The 19,332-nt window shown below is 41.6% G+C and overlaps 1 protein-coding gene across 5 annotated transcripts in view; it reads left to right on the top strand.

Moving 5' to 3' along the window:
• Positions 1-6,412: 6,412 nt before the first annotated feature.
• The window catches only part of KLHL29 (kelch like family member 29), a 386,612-nt gene continuing 373,692 nt past the window's right edge, over positions 6,413-19,332 (top strand). For 4 of the 5 annotated variants that reach the window (XM_030269454.4, XM_030269456.4, XM_030269453.4 and 1 more), the window contains exon 1: positions 6,413-6,550. The gene's annotated coding sequence lies outside the window, so the exon portion shown is untranslated. The remainder of the gene's footprint in view (positions 6,551-19,332) is intronic. The other variant, XM_072926319.1, reaches the window with a different exon arrangement.

The following is a 19,332-nucleotide window of genomic DNA, read 5'->3' as shown; positions in this document are numbered from 1 at the left end:
AAAAAGAATCCAAAATCTTTTTCAAAGTCCTTGTTTTCCAAAAAGAGCTCCAACCCTGCACAGCCTCTTGTCTTCATGCTTTATTACACTGCCTTGCACTAACCTAATGTTCAGAATTTTTTCATTTTATTTCGACCTCTTCATAAACTGAAACAGGGTAAGTTTAAATTAGATATTAGAAAGGTATTCTTTACTGTGAGAGTAGCACAGGCTGCCCAGAGAAGCTTTGGCTGCCCCATCTCTGGAACTATTCAAGGCCAGGGATGGGGCTTTGCACAGCCTGATCTAATGGAAGGTTCCCTGCCCATGGCAGGGGAACTGGAACTAGATCATCTTTAAGGCCCCTTCCAATACAAACCATTTTATGATTCTATGATTGAGCACTTCAGGTCACTCAGCAATAATAATTTGCCCCTTTATTACTCATTCCTCCATTTGTTCACCATTAACCTGTGCTACGTGTAAACGCCATTCTGTAGAATTTCTTTGATAAGTGATGGAAACACTTGGCCTTTGCTCAAAACTTGATTCCTAAAGGAATCCATTAAAAAGAGTTTTATATAATGTTCAGAATCTGTGAAAAGCATTAACCAAATAAAACCCAGAAGCATCATTGTCATTTTAAACTGACTTTTACAAGACATTAAGTATAAAGAAGGAAAATATCTTTTTATAGTCAGAGCAATGATGCCACCCCCTTCCAGGGTGTTGTGGGGATGAACTCCCCTAATGGCTGTAAGGTACTGAAGGGACAATCTGTTTGCCTCAAGCATCTTCCTCATATGTAAACTTTGGGGTAAATTAGGCCTTCTAAAATAGGTTTCTATAGGTAGTTGAGACCTTTGAGTGCCTCCAGGCTCCAAGGTACGCTGGCATGCCTGGCTATACCTCAGCTCTATCCCCAGGAAAGCCCAACATATTCTCAACCTTTCCCTATCACCCTATCAAGTTTTCTATGGGTCTGAAGGGACCTTCTCTGGTCAGCCTGGATAGAAGGAAAACAAAGGCTGTGGAGAGTGGCACTGTCTCCATCTCACTGCACAGCCTGGATATGACTCCCTATATTATTATCAGCGGCAACTAATGCAGGTGGCCACTAAGTCTTCTGAGAGGCTTCAGCAGCACCTACTTGTCTCATTTTCCTCTCTGTGAACCTGCTTCTGCTTCTTTCCACAGTCAGGTTTATGAGGTACTTAACATTTACAGTGAAAATTCAGTATTTAATTAAGCTGAATTACATCTCAGCATTTTGCTGAGATTGTTTGGGAGGCCATCTAAATATACAGAAATATTATGTGTATATGCTGAACCAAAATATTATAGCACATATTTTAGTCCCTCTGTTAAATGATAGAACAGCGACATTTCTTCTCTGTACCATTGCTTCATTCAGAGCTGAAATGAATTATTTACTATTAAATTTACCAGAATCACAGAATATTCTGAGTTGGAATTGACAAGAATGGGGGGCATGATGCCTCTTCTAAAGGAAATGTGACTGAGTCATTTATTTTTTTTTGTTCTCACTCTCTGTTCTAGTTATGCCACAGATGGTAGAAAAATAGAAGTCAAACCAATTTAATACAGACATTCAGTTCAAAATGGCATGTATTTTAGTTCTCCCTGTATAATTATGAGGAATAGGTGGAAACATATTGTTACTGCTTTAGACAAACAAATCAAACAACATAACTCCCTCTAAAATCACCTTGAAAGTCCAATTCCTCCCACATACTCCCTCATAAACCAGTGTAGTGGAGTTACTCTGATAAAACTCAAGCAGCTGATGCAATGACTTCAATAGCAATGAAAATGCCTTTCCATGTGACTGAGTGGGACTAGAGGTGACTGGAAATAAAGTTGTTTAACAGAACCTTCATAAACTTTCAAAAAGTCCAACAGAAACCTGACTTCTCTGCTATCCCTAACCATTAGAGATTTTCAAATAATTCAAGACAGTGCTCTAGACTCTGCTAGTATAGTGAAATAGATCTTACTTTTATTACTGCCCATCAGAAATCACAATCACAACTCCAGCAGAACCCGCTTCTGTCTTCTGGGGGAAGTTTTAGCAAATGGTTCTGTCATAGCTAAGAGAAATCAACTCAATATACTGCTTGCTCTTAGAGGATCAGACTCTTCTCATTCCCTTGACAAGTCAGGGACAAGGACGTTTTGGCTCATACACCTAAAATCACACAAATCTTTATTTCACCAATTCCAAGCAAATGACTCCATAACCTCTGCCCACAGAGACGTGTGTGTGTGTCTGCAAACAGTTTGTGGTCAGGTTAAAGAGCTAAATGCCTGAGAAAGTCAGGGATATGCAAAGTTGATGACTTAGAATATAATCCCTTTGTGAAAAAAAAAATGCAGGAATATGGGGATGATCACATATCTTCCTCATCACTTGGTACAATAATGTCCCCCAGTAGGTTATCAACCAAACAGTGATGATCTGACACTCCTCTTCTTGTCTGAAGGTTGATTCTTTTCACAATAGTTGCCTGCCTTGATGACTACCCTGCAAATGACATGGAGGTGGGCATGGTTTGGGATATGTGAAGGACAGAGTGCTTTTCTAAGCAGCTCTGGTGACAGGACATTTTACCTGCCACCTCTGCCTTCCCACCCCTGAGAGCAGCTTTAGTTGCTCAGCTGAAGATAAAAGGTTTGCTCAGAGAAGGAGGTATTTCATTTAACATGGTGTGCCCATTGAAATCAACTCTGTTTTTCAATGAATTCCACAGGTTAGTAGTTTTAATCCATCTTAAATTCATATTTTGGCAATTAACTCAAACTGCACAGATAAAAATTACTTGAAATGCCGTTTCCTGCTTCCTTTGGGCATTATCTTTCTGTTAAATGCTAAGGATAATTGTAACAGATAAATAGAGATGAATGCTAAAGCAGAAGCAAACAGTCTTTATACTTCAAATAAATAAAACCAGATTATTGAAAAAACCCTAACATATCTTTAAAATCTCCACTGACTGTTTCAGAACCCCTAAACCCTGTGAATATACAAAATATCTACTACCATATTTTCTAGATATTTTACCAGATCTATTAACATTTTCAGACAGCAGAAAATTAATGCATTGACATTAGAGTCTATGTTGTAAACCTGTAATTAAGGAGATCTTCATTAGCTGAAAGCAGAAGTGAAACCTTCCAGTTAAGGTCAGGGTAGCAGACATTCCTCTTTGGCTATGCTTAAAAAAATCTCAGGCAATAATTTTGGAGATGAAATTTCATTACCTTTGAAACAGCTTAACCTGCATTAAAAAAATTAGTAGCAATCTAAAGAATTATATTTTGAATCCCTTGAAGTAAATAATAATTTCACTCCCTTAAGCATATACAAACCTAGGAGATAAGTTTTACCACAAAGCAGGAAATATTTATAGGAACCTCTTTGCAAAATCCTAGTACTCAACTACTATGCTGGTCCCTGTGATACATACCCACAGCTAATCTAATGGCATTGCCATCAAATATTTTTCAGACTAAAATGAAATCTCCAATAAGATGAATAGACCTGTGTGTCTTCCAATATTTTATCAGAAGATGGACTTGATGCTCTGACAATTCAAGATGCCATTAGTTTTGATATGATCAGCAAAGACAGGGGAAGTTGTATTATTCTCATTCTAATACACGCCTTGTAGCATAATGATCTATTGCTAAAAGAGGAAATCTCTTCTTTCAGAGGAGCAAGCTTTACCAGCCACCAAAGTCTTGCAGGCTATCAGCTGCCTAATCCAAAATTGGGATCCTTTCAAATAATCCTCAGCCTGTCAAGCACAACCCTTTAACAGATTCTATTAAAAAAAACCCACAGCCCCATCCAAATAAACCCCTCACCCCAGAATATCTGTGTTTCTGGAAATAGATATTTTGTTTCATTAGCATTGGAAGGATCCTTGTTTTCAGTGTTATTACGTGAACAAAGGTTTGCTTCCCTTAAAACTCGAACTAGATAAGAGTAGGGACAGGATTTCCCAAATGCTGAGAAAGGATGAGAGTGGAAGTGGATCTTTTCCAGTGCCAGGATTAGCATGCCAAGCATGGGGAATTTCCCCAGATATTCATCCTTATTTTTAAAAACTTGCAGACTGTTGCTTCACTTCATCAGCAGCAGGATGCCCCCAAATAACTTTTCAGCCCCTGACCTTTTCTACAAAACCTGTCAGCTTTTTTCTCAGAATTGGAGCAGAGAAAGAAAGGATAATAATAAAAAAATAATAAAATGAAGCAGTTTCTTCTTAAATTACTGAAGTCACTAAAAATTGGAGCAAGAAAATTAAAGTATAATGGTATATTCAGTGTAATCAAATGCTTATTGTCCATGAATATGAAATCGTGATGCTAATTCTGAGTCAAACTGGTTTAGATTTAGAGCAAAGTCACCAAGGATCAAGAAATTCTCTGAAATTCATTACCTGTAACTGAATGCAGAATCTGACCTTGTGTCACCATTTGTAAATCAGGTATTTGACAAAATTTGATGGGAAAACTAAAGTCAAGATTTGAACTCTATCTTCCTGAAGTGAGAGTATGGAAGTACTTTCCTAAAAATGAAAAATGCAGAAAATGGTCAGTATAATGACACATAGGACTTCATAGCTTAAAAGTGCTCTCCAAATATTAGCTAAATCCTTACTATAAACCTGTGAGGCAGATAAGATGGAAGCACTTATGCTAAAAATAAATAAAACCTAGAACTGTCTCATATAACTGTAAGATTTTATTAAAAATAAACAGGGCTGGTTGGTATCCTTAACCTCAAGGTCACAAAACAAACTACTAGGCACTGGAGGATAGCAGCAGAAGCCAGTACTCCAAAATCACTCTGTCTAATTAAGGATTCCAAAGAATCTCTGCTTTATGCTCCCTCCTGTCTCGAAGCATTCGCTGCGAGAACATTCAAATGCCACCAGGAGACTGACATGCTACTTGTTAGGTCAACAGTCCCATTGAGGCTTCTTCTCATCAGCTTCGTCAGATTCTGAGCCAACCATATATGCTGGGCAAATAATGCTCCACTAGGGCAAATAACACTGGGCAGGGCTCTCCTGTTCGAAAGGCAGAAAACCAAGGGGGGAAAAAACAGTTTGGAAATCAGAAGATTGTGTCGAGTGTGCACGTGCTAAATAATTCAGCTTTAAACTGTTCTGAACTTCTGACCCTCACACTCTGCTGTGATGTACAGGACTGGAGGTTTCAATGTTAGTCCATGGTATGTGAAAGACAAAAATGTATGAAGCCTGTCTGTTCCAGTGTGAGGCCATATTCAGCTAAAAGCATTCTAATATTAATGATGATGGCTGGGTTTAGAACTGTTTTAGTCCACTGCAATAATTTTCATTTGTTTACGAGGTTGGGAAGAGAGAAAACGAAATTGCTCTGTTGGTGCTGCACCCTGCTTCCTCCAGGCATCGGGCAGCACGTGTCCCTTTTCCAATAAAAACATAGATTTCCCTGTTTCTGTGGGTTGTGTGTTTTCCTCCCTTCCCTTTGCTGGCATTTGGCACAACTGCCTTTCTTCTAACACGTTAGAGCATAGATGCATTTTTTTAACCAGCCAAGTAAGGAGAAAAGAATTTGATTAAGCTTATTTTTATGCTTACAGGAAATATAAAAGACAAAGTGTTCTGTGTTTAAAACTACAGCATATGCAGCTTGTGTGCACATCAGAGAGATCCCTACAAAGCAGCACACGCAGATACAAGATTATACAGAAGAGAGAGACAGATGCAGATTTCCGCGCGGAAAATCTCTTGTGACTCCAAACGCGATGGGTATAAAAATAATAATAATAAAAAAAAAAAAAATCGCGCTGTTGGGCAAGAACGGTATCAACATATTCCAACACTCCAGTGAACTTGGAGAGGCCCGGGACCACGACCCCGGGGAGCGGCGATTTCATAGAGCGGGGCACTATTTCTTTCCAAGTGCCGGCGGCTTTCCCGCGGGCAGCGGGAGCGCGGTGACCTTTGGGACGCGCTGTCCGCCCGCACGGCCCCCGCGGGCCGCGGGAGCGCTCGGGGCTGCGGCGCCGCCCGCACCTGCGCCCGGGCGGGGCAGCGCGGAGGGGCGCGGAGGACGCGGCGGGGCCGCCCCGCGGGGCGGCGGCGGGGCCGCTCCTCCGTCCTCCCTTCCTCCCTCCCGCCCTCCCTCCCGCGGGGGCGGTGCGGCGCGGCGGACGGGGCGGGCCGGGCCGGGCTCCACCGCCTCCCGCCGCCGCGGTGATTGGCCCGGCGCGCCCCTCGCCCCGGCGCCCAGGCCACCTCCCTCCCTGGCTAAAGCGGGTAGTAGGTGAGGGGAAGGCGGCCAGACGGGAGCATGGTCGCGGCTCCGCAGCAGCCTCCGCCGCCGCGCCGCGCCTCCCTGCCCGGCCTCCAGCGCGGCTCCCGGCGCCCGCAGCCGCGCGGGGCTCTGCGTTAGCGGCGGAGGCTGCGATGCCCGAGCCGCCGCTGCCGCCTCCCGCCGCCGCGCATCCTCCCGCCGCCTGAGGACGCGGCCGCCTGCGCCCCCGCGGAGGGAGGTAAGCGGCGCGGCGGTGCCCTGCGCCCGCCGAGCCCCCGCCGCCGCCCGCCCGCCGCGCCGGGCATCGCGGGGCTGGGGCTGCCCTGCGCCTGCGCTCGCTGCCCGCATTAAAAACTTCCTGCGTGCCTCCCGCTGCCTGGGGGGTGCCGTGCGGGGGCCGGCGGGCCCTCAGAATGTTGCTGAGGTGGTTTGGGGGTTTTTCTGGGGTTTTTCCATTTTGGCGTGGGGGGTCTCCGCCCCCGCCGCGCACCCACAACTTCAGGCGCTCGCTCGGGGAGCGGCGGTGGCCGCGCGGTTCCTCCCCCCGCCCCGGTCCCGGGGGCGGCGGTGTCCCCGCAGACCCCCATCCCTGCGGGGGCGGCTGTCCCGGCGGATCCTCCATCCCATCCCCGGGCCCGCTCCCGCAGCCGCCGCGGAAGTGCCTGGCACGGCTCGGCGCGCACCCCGCAGGCAGCCTGCTTCCCTCCCCGCCTGCTTCCCAAACGCCTCGGCCAGCCCCGTCCTCTCCCTTGCCTGCCTTGCATTCCCGTTCCCCTTTCTCCCTTGCTTGCTTCTCCACATCCTCACGCGTGATACATACGAGGAACTTTTCAGCACAATATTGCTGAAATACATATACATATATATATATATATATATTTGTGTGTATGTAAATATTAAAATATTTCGTACGATTCCCATGCCGATGACATGTCCTCGCCGGTGTGAGGTTTGTTTGGCTGCTGCTGTGCTTTTCCATTGATCCTTTCCTTTTTTTTTTTTTTTTTTCCCTTTTATTTTTTTTAACCCTGAGGGTTGTTTTCCTGTAACTTGTCTCCGGACCCGAATGCTGCCTGGTGCCGTTCGGAGCACAGAGGTGCATCCCTTGGGTGCTGGTTTTCGGAAGGTCTGGCTTAGGCTGGGAGGGAAAAGCTACTTTCTCTTTTGACATTGAGTGGACGTGGCGAGCTGTCCTTGTCGCCTGAGGATGCAGGTCTGTGATCCCCGGGATTTTGGGTTCAGGTCTCTGTGCCTCCCCGGAGGATGGAGGAAGGTACTTCTGGAGATGGATGGTGTTGTTTATCGTACACTTCATAAACAGTGTGTGCTCATCGTCTCCAAGATTATTTTATTTTTCCTCCTCTGGTCTTATTTATTAAACTGAAAATATCCCTTGAACGCTGGAGACAGCTTTATCTCCCCACCACAACCAAAAATGATGGAGCCCTGGTCATGTAGTTGGCTGCTTATCTTTTGTTACTGTATATGAAAACTGCACAGAAAAAAAAAATATAGCATTCTGGTAACTAGATTAAGGGGGATTTAATCACTTTTCCATCAATGAAGGAAAAAGCCATGCATGTTTGCTGCAGGCTTATTACTTGTTTAAATGGAAGATTATACAGAGCATATTTCCGATAAATGAAGAAACTTTCTTTTTCCTGGTAGTCTTGAAAACAGCTGAGCAAGTGTGTGTGTGTAGGCACTTGTGAGTCTCTAGCACCGATTTAAACACGTTTATCAGGTTCTTCTTTTGATATACTTTCACAAACCCAAACTACTGTAGCTTTAAGGTGACTGCAGATAACAGATATTGTTTCTTACAATTAGAAATCTGCTGAAACTTTAAATCCTCCTTGAAAGATAGGATCTGTGTGAGAAAAGGGGTAGTGTTCCATAAGCTTTATTCTTTTTTTATTATTTTTGCCTCATAACCAAAGCAAGTGTGTCTATTATTGTTGTATTCTGGCTTAAATTACTAATAGCTTTATTTTTTTTCCCATGTGCAGAAAAATCAAGTACAGCAATATTTTACTCTGACATTTATCTGCATCAGACTTCAGTTATGCTTGGGAGGCTGTTTAATCTTCTCTGAGTAATGTTCAGGATTGTGGCTTTTTACTTGTTTATTCCTTTAACCTGTTCTTGTGTGTATTTCTAGAAGTTATCTTCAGTTTAGGATGAAATATTGGAGCTATGCAAACAATTTAGTGACCGAACCAGAATGAGACTTAGTCTGCATATGTAAACTGTGCTTTTCATTGCCTTGTTTTGCATAGCTGTTTTTTTCCCCATAACATCCATATTTCCTAATAGTTGATATTTCCTAGCAATGCCTATTTTAATTGAAAATGAACATTTGGTATTGAAATACCCCCATTTTTTCAAAGAGTTAGTTATCACTGATTTATTTAAAAGTGGAAAAACATCCTGTCATACCAAGTACTTGTCTTGCAAATAATGACCTGTAACACCTAATTTGGGTGAATTTCTCTTCATGTTCATTTTGCATTCAATGAAGGGTCTTAAATGAACTCTGAAATATAAACTGGGCTCTTGGTCTCCAACTGCCTGACTTTCCTGCATTTGTTGTCTCCAGTAGCTTATGAAATGTGTGCACAGTGTGTCAACCTTTCCCTTAACAACAAAACCTATGAGCAAACGTTCAGTGTGAATTATATTACGGAAATAAAATATTCTATAGTTGTCATGGTTACAAATAGAGGCAGGGTTACTGGTTTTCATCTGCATGCTGGGGAGGGGTGGGGGGGATCTAGTTTTGTCACTTTTTAATTACGTTTCTATTGAGTGATGGTCATACTTCAGATACCCAATATATTAAAGCCATGGCACGGTGAATTAGATTTTGTCAAAGTCTTGCTGAAACTAAACAAAAAGTGGTGGTGTGCAGGAACAAACCCTTGTTCATCTGGTTTTTTTTTTTTTTGAAGCAGAAATCTTGAGGGAAGAAAGTAACCAGCTCTGTTTTGTCTTGGTTTCTAGATTAGCATGCTGCCGGCATTGCTGCTCTTCTTCAAACAATAATAAAAAGTATATAGTGTGTATGTTGACTGGAAATCTTCTCAATGAAAAGAGAGGAAGGCACGGATCTAGGAATTAGATGTGATTTTTGGGTTTACTGAGCGCTGTGTCTGGTGCTATCACTTTTAGTGCCTGTTTGCGAGCGGAATTCATTATGCCCAGGTTTCTGTGACAGTCTCTCCGGCGATGCTGCTCTGCTCCCAGGCGTCCTCCTCTGCCAGGTAGCGATCCGTGGTGTCCCTGGGAGCCGCTGGGCTTTGGGCACCAGAATCGGGACCGTGACTGTTTGCAGCTGTTGGCACTTATCCAGTGCTGTGTCTCTCCTTCTCCATGCTCATCTGCAATTCAGTCTTGTCCATGCCTCCTTGTTTTCCTGACCTTTTAATTTAGTTCCGATACCTGATGAACCCATCTTCTGAAGCAGAGGAAAAAAATAAATAAAAGACCAAAATAATTATTTTTCCTTCCCTTCTTGCCTTTGTGTGCGGTGATGGAAACTCACACACAGCATCAGGGTGAGAAAGTACCCCATTATCTGTAAATGGAGAGCGAAATTCCAGGCTGTCCCACCTTGTTTAACCCTTGTAACTTGCATCATACCCCTGTTGTGCAATTTATTTTTAATCTTAAGACTCATTTGGAGTTTTCTGTTGCACTTTGAAGTTTTGGTCTCTCTTTAATATTTTTGCTGAGGTTTTCTATCATGCCTTCTTTATGCTGGGCATGGTCTTGAGTTCTTGTAATGACTTGTCCACTAAGCTCCATCAATTGCTTGAATTTGCTGCTGTAGGCTATGGACCCAGGGAACTCAGACAGCTGAGGGCCTGATCCCAAAGCTGTTCTCTTTCCAGACCCTCGACTTTATAGTGTAGCACTGAAGTCTACATCATCTTCAGATCACTAATTCTTTGTGCTGCAGTCGAGGCTTCTAGATAAAAATCTCAGCATGGGTTAGTGACTTACTTGGTCCTTCTGCTTTTTTGTTTTTCCTTCCAGATCTCCCATTTTGCAGTTTGCTGATTCAGTAACCTTAAATATGACATTAAGTTCAATCATTAGATCCTGTGATTTACGTATCTAATCACTTCCTTAATGTACTCACCTCTCTGCAGAAGAACGATGGTGTGAAACCTATATCCTAAAGCCCATAAGCATACAAATTAGATAAGGTTGAATATACCTGCAGGTAACTGAATTACTGCATTAACCGTTTGTCATATTTTTAAAGTAATTCCTTTTCTTGTTTTATGTTGGCTTACCCAGTGTGGAGAATGATTTCAACATCCCTTTGTGCCGTTAACTCTTCCATAAAGTTTCTTGTAGGAAGGTGGAGCTCCTACGTGGAGGCTTAAGATGCTCTTCCCAAGAAGTAAACTGCTAACAGCAAATCCGAGTGTGAGGCTGTATGAAACATAAACAGCTTTGACATGCTTCTGTCACTTCTGTGTTTCCTTTGTTACCAGAGGTACAAAGAACTCCTCCTCAGCTATAAAGACATTAAAAGGAAATTGATTAGAAATCTCTTATGGGAGCGCCTTTCTGTCAGGTTTTTGCAAATCAGCAATGGGCCCAGCGTGTGAATATGCATCATGTACCTGGTGTGGTGAAACCAGACCTGGTGCAAGCGGTGCCCAGAAGCCTTCAGGTGCTGTTGTTATGCAGCCAGTTACCTCTGTGCTGCCTTGACCATCTGATAAATGACAGTAACTGAATTCCTAGTCACACTCTTCCATAAATAATTTTATGTTGTGGATTAGAATATGTGGAACATGGGACCATTTTGTCTAATTTTTATGTGCTTTCTTTTTTTTTCTTTTAATCTATGATGCTTAGGTTCGTGTTTTCAGATATTCACAACTTGGATTTTGGCCATAATTGGTATTAACATCAGGAAAACACAGGTTTTTTTGGTGGTCTTAAATTTCAGGTAAAGTATACTGCTGGCTTGCAATAATAATACAAATTCTGTGAAACAGTCTGCTGAAATATAGACAAGGACTTATTTTAAAATTAACTCATTGTTCCTTTTGTAGCGTTCTGCGATTTGTATTTTTGTTTAATTCCCTGCCATCCATTACAATATGCCGTGTGATGTTAAGTGCTGGGATTTCTGTTTCAGTTTGGTTTTTCTTGGGTCAGTTTCCAGTTTTAGAGCTCTACATAAGTACAGGTAGTACACAGTTTGATTGGGAAGCAGATTATTTCTCAAGGTGTGCGATGGAAATCCTTCAGTGCAGAAGTTTGCAAGAAAATCTGCCACTGATAAAATTCCTCTGCAACATTGCTGTTAACTAAAAGCTGTTAAGTATGTTGCAGCAGGAGTGTTTCTTGGACTGTCAGTGTAGTTGAGAGATACTGTGAAGAATCCTTCAAGTTGATACAGAGGTATCTGAGGCAATAACCATGTTTGGTAGTAGGACTCAAATTCAGAAGATGCTAATTTATTGAACTGGACTCTGTTCATATGTCTCTTCATATTTTTGAATCTTGGAGACTCATTATCAATCTCTACTCCTGTTTTTTTTTTAAGCCCCCCCAGACAAACCCAAACACCTCCACTGCAAAACCAAGATCTGCATGACAGTGCAGACTTCAGAAATCCTGAGTTTAAAGTGTGATTTAAGGCCTTTAGCTTCAGACACTTCCTAAAGTCCATGCTGATGAGTAATTAATATTTAAATCGGATAATTCTGCTCCAAGATCTGCTTTGTCAGACCTTGTTGTAGGATTTTGTTTTTGGTCTGCAAAAGCAGTGTTGGTGGATTTGCAGATTGCAGCATGCTATAGCTACTTAGAGAAAGGTTTATTTTCTCAGTCTGAGGCTTAAACATGCTTTCTCCCTTAATTAGTGAGAGACTTTAAATGCAGTTAGTTTTTCTAGGCACAGGTAAACCCCAGATCAAAAGGAGAGGTGAATGAGTTCAGGAAGTTCATTGCAATAATCACACAACATGGAATAACTTTAAAGTGGATGCAGCTGTGTTTACCTGTGCTTTGATATCTATATGTATTGCAAAGTTCAGTTGATTTGTAGCTTGTTGAGCACCTGAATTCATTAAATGATTCCTAACATATTGTGTACTTCAGAAACTTCATTTTTCACTTTCTCTTGATTTTTTTATTGTCTCTTGCCTGCCAAGGGTGGAACAATGCCAAATTGGAACACTTCATATTACAAAATTTTGTTGGGTATATAAATGTCTGGAAAACACTTTTGAAACTATATGAAATGCTGCAGAATTAAGTTAAGCAGTATCTTTTTAAGCTTATTCATTAACTCTTGATAGTTTGGAAGAGCAGTGGCAGACAAGCTGCTTATTCTATATGATGTTTCTTATGTTCTAATACAAGCAGTAGAGCACAAAAATATAAGTGTATGTGAAATGTATAAACTAATTCAGCTGTATTGACCTATACACAATAAAATGGCTTCTTGACAGTGCCTATATGCCTAGTGCATTTCTAATATGGGATGGCTCAGTAGAGCTATATAGCATGGTGTTTGTGCTTGGATTATCATGGCCTAGAACACTGATGGCAGTGGAAGTTGGTTCTTCTGGTCGAGGCTATTTTTCTTTTGCCCTCTTACTGAGTGGCTTTTTTAAAGAACTAGTTGGAGGCTATAAGGGCTATCTGTGAAGACTCCATCAATGAAAGAAGGAAAAGAATAGAAGGAACACTTTTCCTAGAATTTTACTGGTAGTCACTGGAGTAGAGAGAAATTTCTGGAAGGTTGGAGTAAGTGGCTGCTTGATTATGAGATACTGGTTATATTTTAAGGGTTTTATTTAAAAACTGGATCATATAAATATGTACTTCTAAGATGCATCTTGTTTCTTTTTCATCCTCTCTTCTCAGTTGGGGATAGGAGTAGATGCAACAAAGCTTAGCCAGATGTTCCTCATGACAGTGTACTGGCCTGCTTTCCCCCCCAGACAGTGAACCCACTCTCCCCAGTTGTGCAAACAGCTCAATAGGTTACATCTGAAAAGCCTCTCTACTACCACAGACACTTTGCAATCCATCCTACTCAGAGTAGAGAAATACCAGATACTCTAAGGGTATTGTGTGATGAGAGGTTATGAAAAATGCTGTGCCTTCTTTCTGTAGAAGGGCACAAAAAGTGTGTGACTAACACTCCCAGGTCATCTCTGACAGAGTTGCTAATAAAATGCAAAGCAAAATGTTAAATGTACTGCACTGCCCTCTTTATTATGCTATTTTTGGCTGATCATATGAGGAAAGTATGTATCATTTAAACAAAAGTCACTGCTCTGTCTTCCCTTCTTTCTCTCCCCCACACTGTTCCACATTTCTAAACATTGAGCATACCAATCAATATTCCATTAAGAGGAGAATTAACTTGGGAGAAGCTTGCATGTATTTGCATGTAGTAGCTTATTTCTTGTTCTGTGGCTTTGTGTTGCCTTTCCCCAGTGTCATATTTTCTTTTTTTTTTTTTAAGAACACTCCAAATATTTGTGCAATTACTTCTAGTAGTGAGGTTTGCCATGCCCCATCTTAATTTTGTCAATATGAATTGCTGGTAGAACTGTCTGCAGTGCCCTGCTTGCAGGCAACATCAGTCAAATGTTTGTAGTTACCTTTTTGCTTCTGTTTTACAATAGCTGGGCATCAAGGTACTAGGCTTCAGATCAAATGTTGCCCCCGGTTACACACATGTAGTTAACAGAAATCAATGTTGCATAGGCGTAAATGAAAGTTGGGTTTGATCTTTGGTGAGTTAACTCTTATCTCTTCTACACTGATGCTGGTCTAGATTTTCTGCAGGCTGGATTGAATGCCCATTCTCAAATTCAGAATTTGTGAGGCTTTGGCTGTCTGTGCCAACATTTTATTCCTTATGGTCTTTGCATGAGACTGAAAGTAAAAACCTCCTGCCTGCTTTCTGAGGTCTGAGCCTTAAGACTGCAAACAAATGTAATGAGATGTGATTAAAAGCTGCCTGTAGCACATAAGAGTGTGGGTTGTGGCTGCGTGGGACCTCCTGGGGAACCTCTCAGTTGATCTTGATGTGTGAATTGTCACAAGAGCTGCTGAACTGTGGACCAAATCCCGATCTAGTTAACACCTGTGGAGCTGACATATTCCAATATGTATCTGATGTTGCACCGTGCTTCTCTACCCTGAGGAACAAATCACTTGTGAAATTCAACTGTGAAGGTCTTGAGGTCGAAGGAAAAGTCTGCAAATCTCAGTAGATGACAGCAAATGCAAGAGAGGGGGAAGGAAATATTTGCTAGTTTCTGGTTTGTATGGTCCAGCTGCTTCAGTGCCTTTTCTTCTTTCCCCTCACTTCATTATTATATAAAATGGACCAAATTTCTGCTTGGCCCAGATCTGTGCAGTCAAATGAAGTTACATTTGGTACCCTGAAAACATTAGATAAATGTTCTACCGATTCTTTAAGTTTATTGAATCTTTGAAATAAAGCCTCCTTCATAGTATTTTTTCCTTTTTAGAAGAAAAGTGTATAGTTTTATGATTAAACTTCTGGGCAGGTTGAGTTTTGCAACATCACAGCCTGTCTCTCTGGGCACTAAAAGGCAATGATAAGTTGTGGCCGATATCTGAGTTACTTGGAGGAGGAAAAAAAAGAATGTAGAAATGGTATAGGAATTAAGGAAATAATAAGGCTTGCCTGAAGTCCCTAAAATGTGAGATTGACTTTAAAAATGGTACTTGGATACAGAACTGCAGCCAGAGATGAAGAGGAGAATTATGATTGCCCTAATACTCTTTATTTTGGTTTATTTGTTTTTCCTCTGTCTCAGAGAGAAATTTTGAAAGCCCATTTGTGTGTGTATAGGGTATGTTCTTGCTAGAAAAGAAATTGAAGCAAGTTTTCCTTAAATTCACTGTTTCAATATCACACTTGAACAGTTCACAGCAGCATCCTTCAAGCCTTCTAAAAACTATTCTTAGACAAATATTGTTGTTGCAGCAGATAAGTTACTGAAGTATTGTATTTCAAGAATAATACAAGTAAAACAAAAAAACCACCTTTGTGCCATGCTGGCATCTTTATTCAAGGAACTGCATACAGCTGCGGTGCTCTGATGGCAGAGTTGAGGGAGCGTGGGCTGGAGATCAAGAATGACACCCAGTTGGGTCACGTTGAGAGGCTTAAACACTAATTTTATGATGGAAGTGCAGGTGCAGCTTGAGCCCAGGCATCTCCTGCTGGAGGTGATGGTTAACCAGGGCATCATCAGGCATTCATCTGAGGAAGCCAGGAGGCTGGTTAGACTCCTGCCAGAAGTCTTTGTTAACCATTTCCTTCCCATTTTTAGACTGCACTGTTTATCAGGCAGTTATTCAACTTTAGGAGAACATGAACAGGCTCAGAGTTCCTCAGGATATTTACTAAAATGGCATCACACATTAATTATTTTAAGTTTTTCCTGTCTAAATGTTACCTGTGAAATTAAAATCTATCTGTCCGTGACTTTCAGTAGACCAGTCATCTCTTGGATTTTACTACAGCCACTTCAGGGTTGGCTTAAGTGGATAGTTTTACTCTAGAAACAAAGCATGAAACCCTTATTTTTATGTAAAAAAGATTGCAAACTTAACAACAGTCAGAACTGTTCAGCCTTGGGCCATCTTGATTAGAAAATTGAAATATTAAAAAGCCTCAAGATTAACCACCAGGATAAGATCCAAGAAATGTCAGTGCTCATTTTACCTAGATAATGTTACTTTTAATTTTAGGCAAAAATTTAGGATTAATGCCTGGGCATTGTGACCATTTAATCTTGGCTTTCTATATCTAGTAAATATTCACTGTATCTGCAGTCAACATAATGTTCAGAGATGCTTACAGGAATGATTAGCAGACAGCTCATACAGGATATCACCGAGTGACAGCATTGCTCTGTAAAACCCATAACCTCTGTCTTCAGAAAAAAAAAAAGGTAAATGTAACTGTGAATCTCTTTGTGAGATGTTGGCCAAAAAGAATTTTACACGATAAGTTTCTGATCTTAGCCAAGCCCAGAGCAGGTTCTAAGCATTGGCATCTGAGCTGTCTGCCACTAGAGAGGGAAGGAGCTCTATACAGAGCAGGGATGCAGGACCTGGATAAAGGCACATGTCAAATAAATGAGTGGATTTTGACAGTTTTTTTGTTTCTCTTTCTAAGGGCAAAATGAGGGCATGAATGTTAAATCACATAATTTCTTTATACCCCAAAACAACTTTTTGAGCAAAGTTTTGTTGCTCAGAAACATCCAGAAAAAGACAGAAATGCTTCACTCTCTATGTATGGCGGAAAGGTGCAAATATTTTTGCTATAGAGCAACAGTTAACTGCAAATTGTACTGTGGAAGCTGGAAACAAATACCTAACCATCCTGATGAACCAAGAAAGTGCCATATTCTGTATAAAATGGAAGCACAAAGACCTTCCAGGAAACTCTGGAAAGCAGTGGAATGCTTCCATTTTCCTTCATGTGACCTCAGTGTTCCAGTCTGCCTTTTTATTTAGCTGCCACTCTGGAGCTTTGCTGTTGCACACACACACAAAAAAAAAAAAAAAATTCCTAGAAGCTATGTGGGGTCATCTTGAGTTCTGTGTGTAACTGCTGCTTGTGCAGCCCCATCTGCCTGGTAGCTCTCCTCTTTCAGTGTGGTTGGTTTGCCAAAGCAGTCTGCTATATATATATATATATATATATATATATTCTCAGAGTAGCTGTACATGCACTCTGCTCCAAAGTTACTGCATTATCTCTTCTGTCACTGCATCTTAAACCTGTAGCTCTCTTTTTTTAGCTTTATCTTGTGTCAGATTAATGAAAGCACCACCCACAATTATTAAGCATCTGAAGGATAAAACACATAGTGTTAACTTTAGTTTATATTTGAGGGTTTTTTTTTTCAATCTTTGATTTTTTTGTTGAGGCAATAAAGAGCTGTTATTTTTTAGCCTGTACAGTCAGAGCTGCCTCCCTAGTTGTGCCTGGTGCTTTAGCAGCACAAAAATGATTCATAAGCACTGAAAATGCTGTTCTTCTCCACCCCTCCTTTCTCCAGTTCAGTCAACAAAGATTCTGTTATGCTGAGGCAAAGCAGAACTTTTCTGTTTCTCTTAATTACTTATTTTTTAAGATGAAAATACATCCTGGAGAGGTAAAATGAACATTACAAAATGTTGTGATTTCTAAAATTATTTTAATAGGATTTAAAAAAAAATATTTGAGGTTATTCTAATCTAGAGATAGCGAGCAGCAAAACAGGCTTGTTTAGTCAGGGGTGTATCTGTTTCTTCTGGAAGGCAAGTATGTGCTTTGTCTCACTCCATTAAAAATAGTAATCCCAGGAATATATTGAAGACTCAAAACTATTTTGGAGGTGGTTGTTGATGTAGAGGTCCACAGTCACGCCCACCAGAGGGCATTTTATCACCAGTTTCTTGGGGAAAAAGTTTTTTTTTCCTTAAGTCATGAATAAAATAGTAAATATTGGACGGGAAAGCAATGTATGAAACATTGTACAGATAGCTTTTTTGTTTATATATAAATACATATGCTTATTTCCTGGCTGTATTTATATGTAAATAAGTAATGATGTCGGCTTGAATGGTTGGGTTTCCCCTCTGCTTTCTAAATACTTTCTAATTTTACTTAGGGAAAATCTGGGGAGAAAGGACTTCCTTAAAGCTCCCCCACAGCTGGTGCAGCCGTGGCTTACCAGGACACTGCCCTCCCCACCACACAGGTGCAGCAGATGCTCTGGATGATTGCAGTGTAGCCTTGCTCCCCCTCTCCAGGGCACTCGGAAGCAGAGGCTGCTGTTCAGGAGCCCCACTCATTTAGGAGGCTGGAATTTGTGAATATAGTTCATAGCGAAGCCCCTGGATCTAAAGGAAGCACTTGGCAGCTGGGGAAGTGTACATCTGCCAGATGGACCTGACATCTTGTGTTTGGCAGCAGTTAATGCTAAGGCATGATATGCAAAATACAAGGATGACAGCTAGGAAATGAATTTTTATTCTATAAACTGTGTTTTCATTTTGGTTTTTGCTTTTTTACTCATCTATCTTCTATTATGAAATAAAGATCTGCAGGAAGGGGGAAAAAATCTGCTCCTGAAAATACCTTTTCTGGCCAATTTTCAGGGTGTTTCCTCATGAAGCTGACATCTGTGCTGAAGGTTAGGCTGCCCTAGGTCACATGTGTGATTTTTGTCGGCCTGATACAGAACATAAAATGTGATTAATTCCCTTCGATTCCCTATGGTTAAATAGATTCTCTCCAGCAGAGCCCCCATGACTTGTTTGCAGCCTCAGCAGAGGCCTGGGTCATCTGAGACCAAGCTGCAAAGCCAGGCAGGGCTCTGAACAGCTTGTGCTGGGACGTGTAGGCAGGGCAGTGGTAAAAGCCTTTCTCTTTGCAGGACGTTCCATGTCTGTGTGGGATGTGCTCTGAATGATTTGACTGGAGATTTGGAGACTTTGTGATCTTTGAGAATCTGGCTCTTATCCACAGAGAATAGTGATCTTGTTTGGGATGAAGGGAGGCCCAGATGCAAGGCAAGAGCACAGCCTCTGGGCAGGTGCCCGCAGTAGGGATGGGTGCACTGTCTGTTCCATGTGCTGCTGGTGAGGGGGCAGAAGGTGCTCTGGCATCCCCTTATCCCAAGGGTTTCATGGTGCTCTGGTCTGAACACTTTTCTACGCAAAACAGAGTGAAGACCCTCAATAAATAGTGGCTGGGGGGCTGTGTGGAAACAATTGCTCAGATCTTAAAATGATTGCAATGAAAAAGTGAGGTGAAGGATTAATCAAGGTTAGCTCTGTCTCATCAGCAGCAGGCAGTCTCCTACTAAACCACCTCAATGTTTTTTGGCCTCTTTTTTCAGATGATATATCCTTTAGCCAGGGAATTTTTTTTCCCAGCAATGTTAGTGTCACTGCAAATAAATTACCTATAAAATAATTTTATTAATTCTCTTG

The sequence above is a fragment of the Taeniopygia guttata genome, chromosome 3 (assembly GCF_048771995.1).
Source record: "Taeniopygia guttata chromosome 3, bTaeGut7.mat, whole genome shotgun sequence".
Classification (NCBI taxonomy): Eukaryota; Metazoa; Chordata; class Aves; order Passeriformes; family Estrildidae; genus Taeniopygia; species Taeniopygia guttata.
Note: the sequence above shows the minus strand (reverse complement) of the source record. Positions and strands in the feature narration are given on the sequence as shown.